The 17093-nt window shown below is 45.1% G+C and overlaps 1 protein-coding gene, 1 long non-coding RNA gene and 1 pseudogene across 2 annotated transcripts in view; 1 reads left to right on the plus strand and 2 right to left on the minus strand.

The window, feature by feature from the left end:
- Itgb6 (integrin subunit beta 6) overlaps window positions 1–17093 on the minus strand; it is a 124216-nt gene that overhangs the window by 86234 nt on the left and 20889 nt on the right. The gene's annotated exons all lie outside the window — the stretch shown is intronic.
- LOC120102123 (U4 spliceosomal RNA) lies at window positions 5136–5217 on the minus strand (annotated as a pseudogene).
- Window positions 10986–16556, plus strand: LOC108350379 (uncharacterized). The gene is made up of 3 exons (XR_010064799.1): window positions 10986–12380; window positions 13782–13892; window positions 15588–16556. It is a non-coding gene; the product is annotated as an uncharacterized LOC108350379 (long non-coding RNA).

Below are 17093 nucleotides of genomic sequence, written 5' to 3' on the forward strand. Positions count from 1 at the left end.
TTGAGACAGGGTTTCTCCATGTATCCCTGACTGACCTGGAACTCAACTCTGTAGACCAATGTGGCCTTGAGCTCAGACATCCACCTGCCTCTGGAGTACTGGATTAAAGGTGTGTGCCAGCACTGACCATTATGGGAGGTTTTGAGGGAGCACCTTTATGTACTGCAATCTCTCTTGTCTAATGGCTGCTTTGCATGGAATGCCTCTTGTTCTCTATCCTAATCTAAAGTCCCCTTCTCAGCACCTTCACCAAGACAGCTGTTGAACCCAGGCGTAAATCAACCGAAGGCTCGATAGGAATTCAACATTAAAGTAAGGAAAGGGAGAATGTGATTTTTTTTTTTTTTTTTTTTTTTTTTAGCTAAGCCTTATTGTGTATCCCAGGCTGGCTCTGAACTCTAGATCCTTCTGCCTTAGCTGATGCTGAGATTACAGGTGTGCACCGGCATACCCAGTAACAATAGTTTTGTACCAACAAGTTCATTAAAAAATTTAAAGTTAGGGCAAAAAAAAAAAAGCTTTCTGAGAGAAGAAAATTGTTCTCACTGTGAATATTCCGGAAGGTGTGTGTGCATAATAGTGGGTGAGAGCCACGTACTTCCATGTATTGAAATATCATAAATCTTAGGTGTCCATAGACTCAGTAACACGAGGAACACAGTGGCCAGCCCTTTTGCCAGCTCCGGCGTCGGCAGATTGTTGGACATCTTTTGCACAGCATCAGCTGGTCTTGAAGTGATTTAGGGTCTAAACTTTATGCAACCAAAGATGAGGAGGACGGGATTTTAAACTGGCACGATGATTTATTTTATGAATGCCGTTGACAGAAGTACCCGGTCTCCCAAACTGTGTTCTAAAGAAAGCTGCTAATCCTCACCCTCATAATGAACTGTGCCATAGTTTATTTAATATAGCCTATTAAATCCCCTCATCAGAAAGTCATGGTACCCATTAATCTAGTAAACACTCCAAAACGCTCCACAGGGAAGAAAATTGTTAATCTTTGTTTAACAGTTAAATAGGAACCTGCTTTCCCGGGGAAAGCACGTGGTTTTTGACATCCCTGAATCCCTTTCACCTAATATAATCTCAGCTTTGCTGGAAGAGGGGGCCCATGTCTGAGATCATTGGGACCTTACTGAGCCTACTGTCAAGGCAACCCAGAATCCAATAGAAGTTGCCGCACAGCTGTCAGATTTCATAAGGAAGCTTTGCTCCTGTCTTCTGAATGCATCGTCTCCTCAAAGACTCCCCTGACAGGCTTCCTGGAGGGAAAGGTTCTCTGAGAGAAGTTCAGAGGGCAAGTCTATTTTAGGGATAGTGCAGATATAGCCTCTGTTTAAAAAGGCCCAACACTACATTTTCAGTGTGAATGACCCAGTTGGATTCCCCTGTGAAACAGGCCCCAAACTATCATTATTTTCCATCGATTTTTTTCCCCTTCTCTGAACAGAGGACCCCAGTTTTTGCTGTGTCAGCATTTAGCCTGACCCTTTCGGGCACATCCCTAAGTTCTCATTTCCGTCCACCTACCTATCTGGTTTGCAAAGGGTCCAGTAGAGTACTTCTCTGAAGGGTACCACCTTCCCTTCTTGGAGTAGGATCCCTCCTGCCAGGTGAGGATACTGGAATATATTTCATATTTGTTCTCATCGAGCTGTCTGAATCCCGTACTGTGGGTGGCCTTGGCCACACAAGGCAGGAACACTCTTGTTCTGGGTCTCTCCTCTCATCATACCAACTCTCTTAAGAGCACCTTCACTTCTTACAGTGACCGATCGCTGCTTGGATTTTAAAGGTTGTCATCAATTCAGTCTCATCTTGGCATGTTCCTACATTGACGTGGTTTTATCAAAGATCCTCTCATTGCCGTGGGAATCGAAGGAATATATAAGGTCTGTGTTGTCTGTCTACCTTATTGGACTTCAAAGCAGTTAAGAAAGGATCACCACGGCTTATTTGGTTTTCTAAGTAAAATCTGAGATAAAATGTATGTGTGTGTGTGTGTGTTTAATTGAATTCAGTAACAGATCGATGTAAAGAAGCAGACAGATCATGTTCAAGGGTAGATTTGTGGCTTGCAGTTTTCCTTTTCTTAAAAAATTTATTTTTCTCAGACAAAGGGCAAACTAGATCTGAATCCTTTGAACAATATGCAAATAGTAGGATGGTTGACATCCACTTGAAAATATCTGATATCCAAGAATCACACCAAGAGGTATTTGATTTAGTTTTACTTATCTTTGGAATGAGACAAAATTATAGTTAAAGCAATATCTTCAGGTAATTTACTTCACAAATATAGGGCCATCTTATTTTTAAAAATCAACAGTCTGTCTTAAGACATGTCTTATTGTGTGCCTGGCACCTTCTAAATCTTTATCATACTCTAGGCTGACACACATTTCCCTACTTAGAGATACCTGGTATAATGTTTTTAGTTCAGTGACTTCATATATGGATTTCTGACAAAACCCACTTCCACGTTCCCTATTTCCCTTTATTATTAACTTCTTCTGGTTTGTACAGTTTTTACAACTAAGCAACTAAGGCCAGTTACATTGGTTCTCTGACAGCCATACTTCGTTCAGATTTCCTCGTTTTTATCTTACCCCTTTCTGTCTACGAATCCTTGCTGTCATGCTTTTAGGTCCTTTTGTGGATTCTCTCCATTTCATTGAAGAATAAGTGAGGCACATGTGGAGGGTAAATAGTTCACCAAGGCTTCCTAGCTACTTACTGGGGATGCTGGCCTCAAATTAAAGCAGCCTAAGCATACGGCTAACCTTTGTGTTGACGTATCGTCACCTTAATGGTGCTATTTCAGGTTGAAGCACGTGGTTTTCTGGCAGTTCTGGCAGGCAGGTTAGCAGAGTGATGTGCACAACTGATCTGGTGGCTTCACTGAAGTAGAAAACCCATTTATATAAGCAGTTTGCAACAGAGGAACAGTAGGCCTCTGGTTCTTGGGCCTTGAAGAGCTTCTGGTCATCACAGGAGGCTTACAAAACAGAAATTGATTCTCCTTCTGGAGGCTCTGAGTGGGCCCTGGGCCTCTCCCCTATCTCCAAATGACCCCCAACAATCCTTGGCTCCCTGAACTTGTAGATGTGTCTCTCAGATGCCTCCTTCACATGGGTTTTCCTTCTCTGTATCTCCCTCCTACATGGACTCCTGGCCACTGAAGTGCTGACCCTCTAAAAGATCCAGGATGCTGTCCTCTCAAGGGGACCCTTAGTTCTATCTTTTCCTGGTTTACATCTAAAAGACCGTTTTCCAAATAAGACTCCATTCACAGACATCGGGAAGTTAGACATAGCCTCTAGATACAACCACTACTCGACCCATTACAGAGATTAGTAAATCACATTGGCTTGTTAGGAGGAGTAAATGAGACAAGATTATATAAGAGACCTGCATAGAAGGACTGTTTTGAGTTTTTATTATTATTATTATTATTATTATTATTATTATTATTATTATTATTATACAAGTTCGCTCAATATACAGGTGTTAGGTTGGGTGAATTATCCCAAATAAAATCATCCCACACATCCATGACTAGTTAGTATGTCTACCATACTAGTTAGTATGTCTACCTTATCGTATTAACATTAGTCTGGTTGTCTATTTTTTCAGTTCTTCCAGGAATTTTATAGGGCCATTCTAGCTCTGGTCTCTCTCTCTCTCTCTCTCTCTCTCTCTCTCTCTCTCTCTCTCTCTCTCTCTCTCTCTGTGGGTTGTGTATGTGTGAGAATGTGTGTGTGTCTGTCTGTCTCCTCTCTCTCTCTCTCTCTCTCCTCTGTCTCTCTCTGTCTCTCTCTGTCTCTCTCTGTCTCTCTCTGTCTCTCTCTGTCTCTCTGTCTCTCTGTCTCTCTCTCTCTCTCTCTCTCTCTCGGGTGTGTGTGTGTGTGTGTGTGTGTGTGTGTGTGTGTGTGTGTGTGTGATAGAGCAGGGTAGAGAATACTCTCCATCAACATCAAGACTTTTCCCTAAGGACATTTGTCCAAAAAGACAAGCTTTTGAAGCTTACAAGGGTTCCGTTCATCAAGCCAGGAAACAGGATGAATGCTTTTCCTGCCTTGCATTTCCGTCCTGCAGAAAACAGCTGGCCAGCTCAGCTGCTCCCTGCCCTCGGGACAGCCTCTGAGGTCACTGGTTGCAGCACTTCCGGTTTGTGTTCAGGATCTTTATCTGAGAGGCAGAATTCCAGCTTGGTACTAAGGGACAGGCTGGTCTCCACCACACTGCACTGAGCTGTTACTCCACCCACTGCCTCTGCTGTCTCTGTGGTCTTTTCCTGGCAGCCTCAGGACTCTGAGCTGGCCAGGGCGAATTCCTTCTGCATTTGTCAGAATCTTAGAATGTCAGGGCAAGCAGAGAACTTCATGAAGTTCTCACCGTTGCCTCTCCATTTCTTCCTCTCTTGAGCAGACATGCATTAAACATTCACTCCCATAAGGCACCTAGACAGCAGGCAATGTGCAATATCAAGCAGGCTCAAAGGGCAATGAATGTGCTGAAGAAGGGCTCTCAGCCTGAGTAGATGTTTGCTTGTATAGTCTCCAGTAATCATTGACAGCTTATATTTTGCCTGGAAACATTTTAACATATCTGATGGCCAGCTACTGACAGAACTTACTGGGTCTATGATTTTGTATCTTCATTTTCAACCATCCTACTTTGAAACTAACTAAACTTTTTTTTTCTACTGTGGCAGCAAACTGCTGTAAAAACAGTAGCTCCTGCAGCTGGCACCAAGAGAAGTCCAAGGTATTTGCCCTTCATTTGTTGTCCACATGTAGCATCCTGTCAAGTCACAGTGGACCTTTAGGCTGACATTGACCCTGTTATCTACAGTGCTACTAAAGAGGTACATGTGTTGCAGAAATGAACGTTTGCTTTTTTATTTTCATAACTGTGTTCCATCTTGTTGGTTTTTAATTATGATATATATTTTTATTTTAGAATTTAGAGACGTTTCATTTTCATTAGATTGTTAATGGGGTCTAGGGAAGGATAGCAGTTATGCAAACTGAAGACCCCTTTTTTTGGAGGGGGGTTTCAGAGTAGGACAGAGTATTTGGTATAATGTGGTGTTGGTAGTGTTTCATATTTAGAAAGGTGTAGTCAACTTCTTTGGGAAAAGTTTTCAATTAGCAATAATCGCGCCTCGGATAAACCTCATTGGCTACGATACTGCCACTGCGCAAAGCTCGTAGTCAACTTCTTTAAAACATTTTTTTTTAGCATAAGTAAATTCCTTAACTCTTGAGGCTGTGAGTTCCAGGCACAGTTCACTTTTATTGCACATCCACTAGGGTCTAGTGTTTCTAAAGAAAAGTATACAAGAAACAAGGAAGTGCCTCTTCACATTTGAACATGTGCGCATGCATGAGGGTTTTTGTTTTTTTTTTTGTTTTGTTTTGTTTTGTATTACAGTTCCCTACTTAACATACTTGAATTGTTGAATTCCGTATAGGGTAACCAAAAGCAGTTTACTTTTGACTCTCTTTGATATTTAGTTTGACCGATACTACCAGAACTTTCTGAATCGCAAAGTTAAAAGAGACTCAGAGGTTTGAAAAGTTGCAGAAATATGTCCTGACAAAAATTTTGAAATTGAGAATAGAAACCTCTAGCTGGCTGGGCACACACACCTTTAATACTAGCGCTTGGAGGCAGAGGCAGGTGAATCTCTGTGAGTTCCATGACAGCCTGGGCTACAAAGTGAGTTCCAGGACAGTCAGAGCTACACAGAGAAACCCAGTCTTGAAAATACAAAAAAGAAGGTGGAGGAGGGAAAAGGAAGGAAGAAAGGAAGGAAGGAAGAAGATCGAAGCTTCTTAATGAAAAAAGGGCTCATTTTTTTTTCATTTGACTTTCATATCTTCATTCCAGTGTGACCCACTGATTACTGATAGTGAGTCACACTTGAATATCCACACACCAGCTGGTGAGTTAACATCTTAAATGAATTGTATACAACTCTGGCCAGGCTGCCCACCCCTCCCTTTGGGAACAATACCATTTTTATTCATCAAAGTTCAGGAAAAAGACTATTCCGTTGAATAAATCTGTTTCATTTGTGGTTACTGCTGTTTTTCTTTAAATGATTAGATGGGACAAATAGAGTTTCTCTTTATGAGAAGAAAACAAAATCACAAAGTTGGAAATCAGTTGATTTAGCCTCCCGTCTCTGCTCATTGAATAATGGATGTGTTGCTAAAAGAAATGGACAAAATTACACACACACACACACACACACACACACACACACACACACACACACACACACGTTAGAAGTATGACATTTTAAAAGAATATCAAGACCACATCATGGGGTGGGGCACCAGCAAATGGAAAACTTTCTAACTCTCTGAGACAGAATCTCCCCTCCCATTTTGTCCCTGGATACACACATTTCATACCCTTATCTTACAAACCTGTTTCAGGAAACGAAAACAGGGTGACTTTGAGCAAGCAACTAATAATATTTGTAATTCCTTGTTTTCAACACCCCCCACCCTCCTCAAATGGCAGTTACAAATCTTCTACTAATGAAATGCTTTCCATCACCCCAACCAAAGTGGCCTATCAGTGTCATGATCCCCATTCACGTGTAGGTGACTTAAGTATCTTTAATCCATTTCAAGGAGCCCAAGTGGTCTTACCACCCCCCACCCCAGCCTTGTTCTTGAACTCACACATACACAGCTGGCTCCTGTAATGTTCTTACGGGTGGACGTTCAATTTGTGATGACACCTTACAACCTACAGAACAAAATATAAAACCTAACAGCCTTAACCTAGTGTTCTTCAGAGCCTCCCAGAGCTTTACTGACTTACTGTGAAGGCTATCCCAGAAAACGGTCTCCTGATTACACATTTCTATCCTATTTCCCAACAACCCATTTTTTTTTTTAAACCAATCCCTCTGCACGTCCTTTCCTTGACTGGAAATATCTGCATATCTCCACAGAGGTACTTTGATCTTACAAACACTGTACATTCTTAACTGCCCAATTCAAGATCCAATCTCTTTACTGTACCCTGAGGTCATAACACCCGTCCTATATGAACCCCAGAGCCCCGAATATATTGCTTGTTTGGGATTTACTGTGGACTCTTTTGAAGTCGTGACATGTATAGTTTAACACAATTATATTTCAATTTCTTCCTATTGAGAACTAACACCATTCCAGTCACATAGTAGGCATTCAATAAACCCAGGGCCTGTCATGTATTGATTACTTGATTTCTCTGCCTCATAGGTTTTCTTACTGTTAGCATGAGAATAGTTGAAATTTAACATGGCTGATGGATTGAGAAAGCAAAACAGAACTATCCCCCGTAGGGTAACCAAAGCAGTTGACTATTGATTCTTTTTGATGTTGAGTTTGGCCGATACTACCAGAACTTTCTGAATCACAAAGTTAAGAGAGACCCCCGAGGTTTGAAAAGTTACAGGAAACTATACAAGCACACTGTTCTCTTGGCCACTGGTTTCCAGACCTGGGCATCTCTTCCAAGTCTGATGTTGTAGCCTGTGCTACTTGCTTGCCTAGCGGAATATGGGAGGAGGCAGTCTCAGTCTGTCTCCTTCCCAGGTTCTAGGTAGTATGAACCTGACAACGAGAAAAATGTTAATTTTGGTCAATAGCAGGCTTGGCATGGCTTGGCCTGCCCCTGCCCTGAGCCAAGTCCTTTTCTTGCAGCTGGCTCTGGGCTAGGGACAATTAGATGTGCACCTGGAGGGTGAGAGGAGGCAGGGCTGGGGTAATAAGACCATTCACACTGCCCTTGCACCAAATTCATAGATCCAGAGAGCAACCAGAGGATCAGTCATCTGCAGATGAGTAAAAACTGTGGGAAGGGCCGGATTGTTCATTGTGCTCCTGGTAATGATGGATATCACAATAGAGCAAGCCCGAGGTTCCTGACTCCTCATGTCCTGAGTGATGAAGGGAGGTATAAACTCAGTCCGGCGTTTGGGGAAACAGGACTCTTGTTGGACCTGTAGGTTTGTTTAGTATAACAGTTTTCTCACACGTTTGTTACATTGGGTACTTTGAGGAAGGGACCCCTGAATCTAATTTGCATAAAGGCACCAAGTAGACGCCAGTGGTCTCTTTAGACCACTCCCTCCATCACTCCCTCAGTTCCATTGAGCATCTTTTGGGACCTGTGAGCAATAAAGCAGAAATGCCTTTTCTAGTCACGGATGGTGGCTCTTGCCCATAGTTCCTACCCTGAGGCGGGTGAATTGCCAGAAGTTCAAGCTGGTTTGGAATATAGCATGAGATTTTCAACAAACAGTGACAAGAACAACATTTTTTTTTCCCGCATTTGTTCTGGAAAGAAAGAGTATGGAGAAAGCTGAGTGTGTAGGGAACAGAGTGAGGCAAAATGCTCGATTTCACCTCTTTATTCAGTAGGAAAGGGTCTAAACTTGGAGTCACAGGACAGACAGACAAGGTAGATTAAAAGCTACCTCTTGGTTTAGGCATGGCATAGCTAGTGGACTGACTGCCTCCCAGCCTGTCAGTGGGATGTTTGGAAAGCTGCCTCACCCCCATGCACTCTCCTCCACAGAGCTTCCAAGCTCTTCTGCTCACTGAAAGAGGTAAAGGCAGCCAGGCAGAACCCCTAGTAGCCAAGAATGGGGGGGGGGGATTAAGGGGGTGGATCTCTGCAGCTCTCTCATCAGGCGTGTGTGTTAGCCAGATTTTTCCATCCCTGTGGCAATCACTAGAGAAGAAAAGAGGCATGCTCTATTTCAGCTCCCACTTCAAAAGGTTTCCGTCCATGATGGCAGAGCGGCTCATCAGGGTGACCCGGAAGCAGAGACAAGGGAGGTCTATACCAGCAGAGCCACTCTTCTTCCCTTTCTGGTCCACTGAGGCAGGCTACCGGGCTATTAGGTGATGACACCAGCACTCAGAGCCAGCCTCAGTTTGGAAACGTCCCACAGATGTGCTCAAAAGTGTGCTTTGCTACTCTTCTGGGCACTCCCCAGTCCAGTCAAGTTGACAGACTAGATTAATCACCATAGACAGTGGGACTCCAGCATGACAGGTGTGGCTAATTCTGTCTGCTTGTGTGTATCATTCGGAATCTCCTAGGTTTTAGAGACAACCGCGGAGCAAGAGGTCAGGAACCTCGTAGGAGTTTGGGATCCTGGCTTTGTAGGAGAAGCCATTTGCTTCAGATAGTCAGTGGTTCTCTCCAAAGAGCTAACTCAGATGGAGAAGCCCAATAAGAGGCAAGCAGCATCTCTGAAGGAGAGGGCATGTGGGTCGCCAGTCAGGAGGCCTTGTGTGTCAGAAGCTGCATATCAGCTAGTGGGGCTGGAACCATCGATATGATACGGGAAGGTGAGATGAGAGACTGGTTTGAAGCATGCACATACAGTACTTAAATCGGCAGCCATTTTGGGGTTTGCTTACAGCAAGTGCACAGCCACTGCTATCACCTTGACTAGTATAGAAGCTGGTAAACGCCAATAGCCAGTATGAAGCTGAATGAACTTCTTTTAAAAAAAAAAAATCGGGGCTGGGGATTTAGCTCAGTGGTAGAGCGCTTGCCTAGCAAGCGCAAGGCCCTAGGTTTGGTCCTCAGCTCCGGAAATAAAAAAATTAAAAAAAAAAAAGAAAAAAAAAATCACGCATGGATACTACTCTCTGTGGCTGAAAAGACCCACTATGCTGTATAAACCTCCTTGTGGCCTGGTACTAAGTGTGCCAGCATCTTCCATACCTACCCAGTCCTGTCTGACCCCTTAGGTCTATGCCTTCTCCAGGCACCCTCCTAGGTGTCTGGAAGGCCCGCCTACATAATGACGTCAGTGCTTTAGGTTTGGATCTTATTTGGCTTTATGAGAATACCACCCCCCAACCCCGCACACACCCATTTGATTCAGAGATTTGGTCTCATTAACACCTGTACACTTATTTAATTGAAATCAAGTTCAAAAAGCTGAGAGCTGGGAAATTGTCTGGTAACGCGAATCTGTAAACCCTTCTTCCTGCTGTCTCCCGGCTGCCGGTAAATACCCGGAAAAGTCAGCGTCCCCGGAAGTGTTTGGACTATTCTGCTTCTGGCCCAATGGGCAGTCATAAATAAAAATGAAAGGCACTGGAAGAAAAGCTAGATTAAATTTATTTGAGGCTTAGCAGGGCTCGGCTCCGGTTGGGGGTGGTAAGGACTGCTGGCTTGTCCCTGTCATGTCTGATTTGGCTTTCGAGTTCCACACCTGTGTCTTCAGGGTGGAAACAGGCATTTCTTGTGCTGTGGATGATTCACCTTTAGCTCTAGTGTTCATGGGACACATGAGTCACTGCCATTTCAGAGAGAACAGTCAATGGAAAGAACCTCGGTTTTCAGAGCAGGGCCGTTTCCTTATACTTTCCAGACCGGAAGCAAGCACTGAGCCAGCCAGGCCCTCCTGGGACTTCTGGGCATTTCAGATTGATGGTATTCCAGAACACCCGGGATAGGGGAATACTACAAAGCTTACAGGTGTAAAGTCGGGGTGTCAGGTAACCCGGATTCTCTAAAATGACTGGGTACCATTTCAGGACTGATAAATTTCCTAAAGGATGTGTCGCCTTTCGAGTGCTGCAGCTAGGAGATGCAGCAAAGGCAGTCACCGTGGGTCCCGTGGCTACTGCATAATGTGACAATCCTGAAACTGGGCTACCTGACAGTCCTGTCAGTCGGGTTGACATCAAACTGTGAGATAGACAGATTTCCTAAAGCTGGTGGTGACCCTGCCCGGGTTGCTCGCAAACTAGTGTCACCAGCTAAACTGCAGCAGGGTGGCTCATTTCAGGAAGGGCAGATTAGGTAGATGGGAAACCCTTTGGCTCTACAGCAAGTCTCTTAAAGCACTGTGAACGTTGTCATGTTCTTCTGTCACAAAGCCTCCCCTACTTGTTTCACCCCTCCCCCACCCCATGCACTGATTCAAGGCTTGCCTTTCACAGCTCTTGCTTTACAGGACTACATAACAATTACTCATTGCCCAAAGTTTTTAGGTGATTTTTTTTTTTACAGTTCACATACCTTAGAACTGATATTGTAACTGCTTAGCTGGGGCATGGGCAATGCTGAATCCTGTGGCCACAGACTGAAACAAAGTTTGCCATTCTTTTAACATAGCACATAAAGACAGGGGTTTACAGATCTTGTTCTGCATGCACATGTAAATACACACACACACACACACACACACACACACACACACACACACAGCTTCCAACAAACAGAATGAAACCAAATGTATGACTCTTGCAGAATGGACATTGCTGAATCATGCCATGGGTGGAATCATTCCATCAATTCCTGATTTTTCTCCAAATGCAGCTGCGTTTCTGTAGAGTTCGTTTCCTGAGAAAGCTGAAGAGAAAACGGACCTAGCTTGCTGGGTGTCAGAAGGTGGGTGAGTCAGTCACCGCACACTGCGTGGTTTTGCCTCTGGAGCTAAACACGTGGTCATAAGGAGACTTTATTTCCTGCTGCAGTTTGATTCTTAACACATACTGAGTGCCTACTACGTGCAAGGTCCCAGCCAGGCTTTCTGGGCTGTACCAGGAGCGAAGGTAAAGCCTCTACCCTCTGAAATCACTCTGCTAACAATATAAAAGACAAGCTACATGTGTTCCTGTTTAACTCTGAAATGATAACTTCATAGCTCGAGTCTCTCTGGAGCCTGACTGCTACAGATATTTTGATCTTTTCTGTGGGAATTGCAGTGCCATAGGAAGGAAGCTCTTTTCCATATTTTGTAGATGTGTGTAGACTGCAGCCCCTGGGCAGAGCGATTACAGTCTGCTCATATTAATTAATTATGCCTATTTCGATGCAGAAGCTGAACAGGGATGGGCTTGGAGCATCATGCCCACAGCCTGTGGGATGCTGGGTTCCACAACAGGGTTGTTGTTCTGCCTGTGGTTGCCTTTGGCTCCCCCTTGGCATTGATACTTAATTGCATTCCAACTGGGTAAGTCTGAACCTGTCTGCTGAGCCTTCTTGGCAGGTGTGTAACCAAATGTCCCCGGGCCTTGCCAGTCTGTGGGGGCCAATTAGGCCTCACTTCCACTCAAATGTTTCTTAGCTGATTGCTCCAGCTGAGAAACTCCAGCCCGCCATGAATCTTTCTCAAAGGCTGTCCTTCTGGGATAAGGCCACAGGAGGACTCAAACATGCTCAGAAACCATTTGTTTGTAGATCTTGGACATTCAAGGTTTGTTGGCTGTTGGAAGCTGTCACTATGTTGATACCGTGCATCCCAGTTCCTCTGTTGGGGTTACGTCACAGCACATGAGCTTTGCGGGTACTGAGACATGGAGAACTGGTGACCTGAGAGAACGCTTTGGGTGAGCTAGAACTATTGCACAATCCAGAGCACCAGGACAGCTCGTGCAAACCCTTACCACGCGTCTCTTACATAGATCCTGTCTGCCAGAGGCATGAAGCTAACCCTGGTCCTTGGCTCAGCTGCAAGTGCCAGAGCCCCACATTCCCTGCATTCCTCCTTCCCAACCATGACCTTCTTGCCTGCTGGGAAAAGCACCCTCACCCGCCCCGCTTGCCTTTCATTGTTTGAATCCCAAAGCTGCTGGGCTTTAACTTCTGCCTCTGGCTTTCCTCTCAGCTGGGGCCCAAGTCCTGCAAGGCCACCCTCCCTAATCCTGCCCCAACTGCTCCCATTCTTCCTTAGGGCCCATCCCCCACTTGCCTCATCCTCCTGAGTAGCTAAAAAACAGGATGATACAGCTTGACCCCACTGGCAGCTGTGCTGAGACTGTGGATGAATCCCAAGCTCCCAGGTCATATTTCCACCCAACGTCTCTATGCTAGAAGAGAGGCCTTGCCCCTCCAGGAAGTGAACTCATTTCCCTAGCGTTAGGTAGAATGCAGCTTACAGCATCTCTAAGGCCGTTGGTTCCTTTTCAAATGGTCTTGCGCTGTTTCCACAAGGGTTGAATGAGCTAAAGTAAAAGGTTGAAAGTTACGACTGCCCTGCAAGTGGCCAATTCTGGGTGGTAAGAGGTTAGACCTTTGTATATTCTTAACGCCCTGCAGATACTGTGGAAGGGCTAGGGGCCATGACACTTATTATTATTTAGTAGCCCATTGACCATTGAGATGTTTAGTGAGTTAAGTGTGTGTCTTAGTCAGGGCTCCTATTCCTGCACAAGTATCACAACCAAGAAGCAAGTTGGGGAGGAAAGGGTTTATTCAGCTTACACTTCCACATGCTGTTTCATCACCAAAGGAAGTCAGGACTGGAACTCAAGCAGGTCAGGAAGCAGGAGCTGATGCAGAGGCCATGGAGGGATGTTTCTTACTGGCTTGCTTCCCCTGGCTTGCTCAGCTTGCTTTCTTATAGAGTCCAAGACCACCAGCCCAGGGATGGCACCGTCCACAATGGGCTGGGTCCTCCCATGCTGAGAAAATGCCTTACAGCTGGATCTCATGAAGGCATTTCCACAATTGAGGCTCCTTTCTCTGTGATAACTCCAGCTTGTGTCAAGTTGACACACAAAACCAGCCAGTACAGTGTGGCAGCTTATGCCAATCATTCCAGCACTTGGGAGACTGAGGAAGTGGGGGTGGGGGTGGAGGTGGAGGGTGGGGGGTGTTTGCTGTGAGTATGAGGCCAGCCTGGGCTACATATCGAGTTTCAGGCTAGCCTGGGCTACATGGTGATTTAGTTCTAGGCCAGCCTAGGCCACAATGGTATATATAATTTCCATGCAAATTTTTTTTTCTAGACAATATCTGAATGGGAAAAGATGGACGGCAAATAAATTGATCAATAAGAAGATTAATAATAAAGTGCCTGCAGACAATTGATTTTGGGTGATATAATGAGCGGTATCCAGGTGAGTCCTTAGAGCACAGTACCAGGTAAGGCATCCCTGAGGAAGTAATAAAATTAGATTGAAGGAGATCCAACCAAGCAGAGATCAGAGGAAAGAGACTTGCAGAGAATGTGGAGAGCAAGCAGTCTGGGAGCAGCTCGAGCTATGACAGAGGGGGTCTCTGAGGATGGAGTCTAGGAAAGGACAAGGCAGACTAGAATGGGGTGGTCATCTCCATCCTGGGGAGCACAGACAGACGTGGGGCCACCGCAGGTCCAGCTGACTGGATTTACTGATAGGGCATATGCTCTTGAGGAGAATGAGGGGATCCCAGAATCTCTAGACGACAAGACCAGAAACTCCTGCCAGCTCAGGGGCAGGTAGTCTGGACTAAGTGGTCACCAAGCTGTCTAGACAGTGGTATGTCTAACAGGAAGGAGAAGGATGCCTTCCCCACCCTCACTGATAGACGAATCCTTTGGTTTCAAATATTTTAAATTACAGTCTTGAAAAGCAAAGGATAGCTGATTCCACAGGCTAGAAAGTCAAAGAACTTGAAAGCAGCCCAAGGAGGGTGTAGTACACTCACATGGTCAAAAGTCCTGTTTGCCCTGCTGAACTATCTGCCGCAGCAAGGGTGGCTGCTAAGGGCGGGGCTGGCCAGTGTGCGTGTGCCTGTGTGTGCACGCATGCGCACATGTGCGCATGTGGTCTGAGAGCAGTCCATCAGAATTTAAATCGTTTTACTTAAGTATAAACCTGAAGGCCTGTTCTCATGAAAACCCGCGATCCATTCTCTAAGGCCCTGAAACCCAGACTCCAAAGGGGGCCCTACTTGGTCAACAGTCACCATTTCTCTGTGTTTGCTAATTTCACAATTCTGTAAAAACGTCTGAAAGGGTGGAGATGAGAGAACAGGACCTTCTGGGAGCCCCAGGGACTTGCAGATCCCTGCACGCCATCATGCAGTTATCTCTAAAGTCTACACTGTCCCTTAGGGGTTTTTTTTTATTGACAAACAGCACAGAAGTGACTCAAGCCTATGTCACGATCATCGTTTCCAGAACTGGGAGTTCCCCTGGCCAGCCAGACACAGGAGCACTTTTTTTTTTTTTTTTTTTTATTCTCCTCATCCTTACTCACACACAGTTACTCATTGCTTCGAAGGGCATGGGGAGTGAGTTTCCTCATGGCCTCTCTGTACTCTTGCTGCTTTACTGAATGAGGAGAGATGCCCAGGGCGGTGCCACTGTTTTCAATCCATTTTTCAGTGTCACCTGGGGCCAAGGTTTTCAGTATCCGTGCAGTTTGATTGCTTTCCGGAATCACGGTGATCGTGTGCATTGCAGGGTGACCCGTTCTTTTGCTTGAGGGTGTTATAACACACTGTGTTAGTTCTCTTAAGCAGACGTGTGAAAGAAAAGGATTGGAACCGAGGAAGAGTGAGTAACTCACATTCGAGGTCTAAGAGATGCAGCGGAGAGGGGAGAGTTAGATGAGTAGAGACCTTCAAAGCACGGCACAGCTATGTCGCTCCAAAGAGAACTGTTCCGTGCAGATTTCAACCCCCCCCCAAATCATTTAATTAAGTGGGTCTTACACATCTCTTATAAACCTAGCCTCACAACGCAGAAGTGTATCCATGTACTTAGTCAATAAAACATTTTAAGTACACTCTTGTATGACACACATAGCCACAAGGGCCTTGTCTTTCAGGATTCTTTGTGTAGCTAAAAAAAAAAAATGCCTGAAGTAGTTTGATGAGAGCGTGAGGTGGTGCAGACATGCGTGCTGGAGGTCGGTAGAGTTCCTGCCTGACAGAGTCAACCTGACCTAGAGGGACGATTCCTGAAGGGCCATGAGACGACCGGGGGACACTCTGGAACCAGGCACTTTGGAAACAGGAACAGCGTGCGTCAAGGAAGCTGCACTGGGAAGCTTCTCACCCATCAGGCTATTTGGTGAGAAGATTTGGCAGGGACAGGGGAAAAATACAGACTAATTTTGTCACTTGCTGAGGTAGAAGGGATATTGGGCAGTAACGCCTCCTACTCTGTACATGTGCATATGGAGTCATAATCTTTATTATTATTATTATTATTATTATTATTATTATTATTATCATCATTATCATCTGCATGAGTCAGACTGGAGCTAGATCTCATTAAAGAGTCCCCAGGGAGTCTGAAGAGGAACTGAGGCAGACTCATACCAACTCAAGCATCCTCATCAGTAGTTAAGGACTTACCCAGAGTCTGGTGCATTGAACCTCCACTGAAAAGGCTCAGTCTCAAGGATCAGCGTTGTATCTGAGACCCTAGCATCAGCCTATGACCCCCGGTGTGCTGGTGCACACCTTTAACCCCAGCACTGCCAAGGCAGGTGGGTCTCTGTGAGTTCTAGGCCTAGTCTACATAGTGAGCTCCAGGCCAGCTAGAACCACGTTGTGAGATTCCGTCAGAACAAAAACCTCGGTGGTCAAGACTTCAGCCGAGAGGGCTCAATGGACATAAAAACAGAAAGAGTGGATAGTGCTTGATTAGAAGTTTCCCTGGTGTTAACATGCATACGTATGGTCCTATCATTACAAAGTCCCTGTTTCTTCATCTTTAAATGTTTCAGACAGTGAACATTTAGATTCATTTTCTCTCTGTTACCAATAAAACCAAACCTATTTTCAAAGTTGAGGTTGCCTCTGTTACTCTCTGTTTGTGTGATTTGATACTTAGTTTCCTGAGCCTTGGTTTCCCACCTTGTAAGGACTAGACCATGATGCCATCCAGAGCATTCTGGGTGTGAAGACAGATTCATCAGCAAAGCACCCAGCTCACTGAAGGGCAGTCAGGGAAACACACCAAAACTCAATCTGCCTTTCCCTAAATGTTTATAGTTATAGTTTACAAGGCATTCTTATGAGTGGCACAATTCTTCTTCTTCTTCTTCTTCTTCTTCTTCTTCTTCTTCTTCTTCTTCTTCTTCTTCTTCTTCTTCTTCTTCTTCTTCCTCTTCCTCTTCCTCTTCCTCTTCCTCTTCCTCTTCCTCTTCCTCCTCTTCCTCTTCCTCTTCCTCCTCTTCCTCTTCTTCCTCTTCCTCTTCTTCCTCTTCCTCTTCTTCTTCTTCCTCTTCCTCTTCTTCTTCTTTTTCTCCTCCTCCTCTTCCTCCTCCACTTCCTCCTCCTCCTCCACCTCTTCCTCCTTCTTCTCCTCCACCTCCTCCTCCTTC

This window comes from Rattus norvegicus, chromosome 3, assembly GCF_036323735.1.
Source record: "Rattus norvegicus strain BN/NHsdMcwi chromosome 3, GRCr8, whole genome shotgun sequence".
NCBI lineage: Eukaryota > Metazoa > Chordata > Mammalia > Rodentia > Muridae > Rattus > Rattus norvegicus.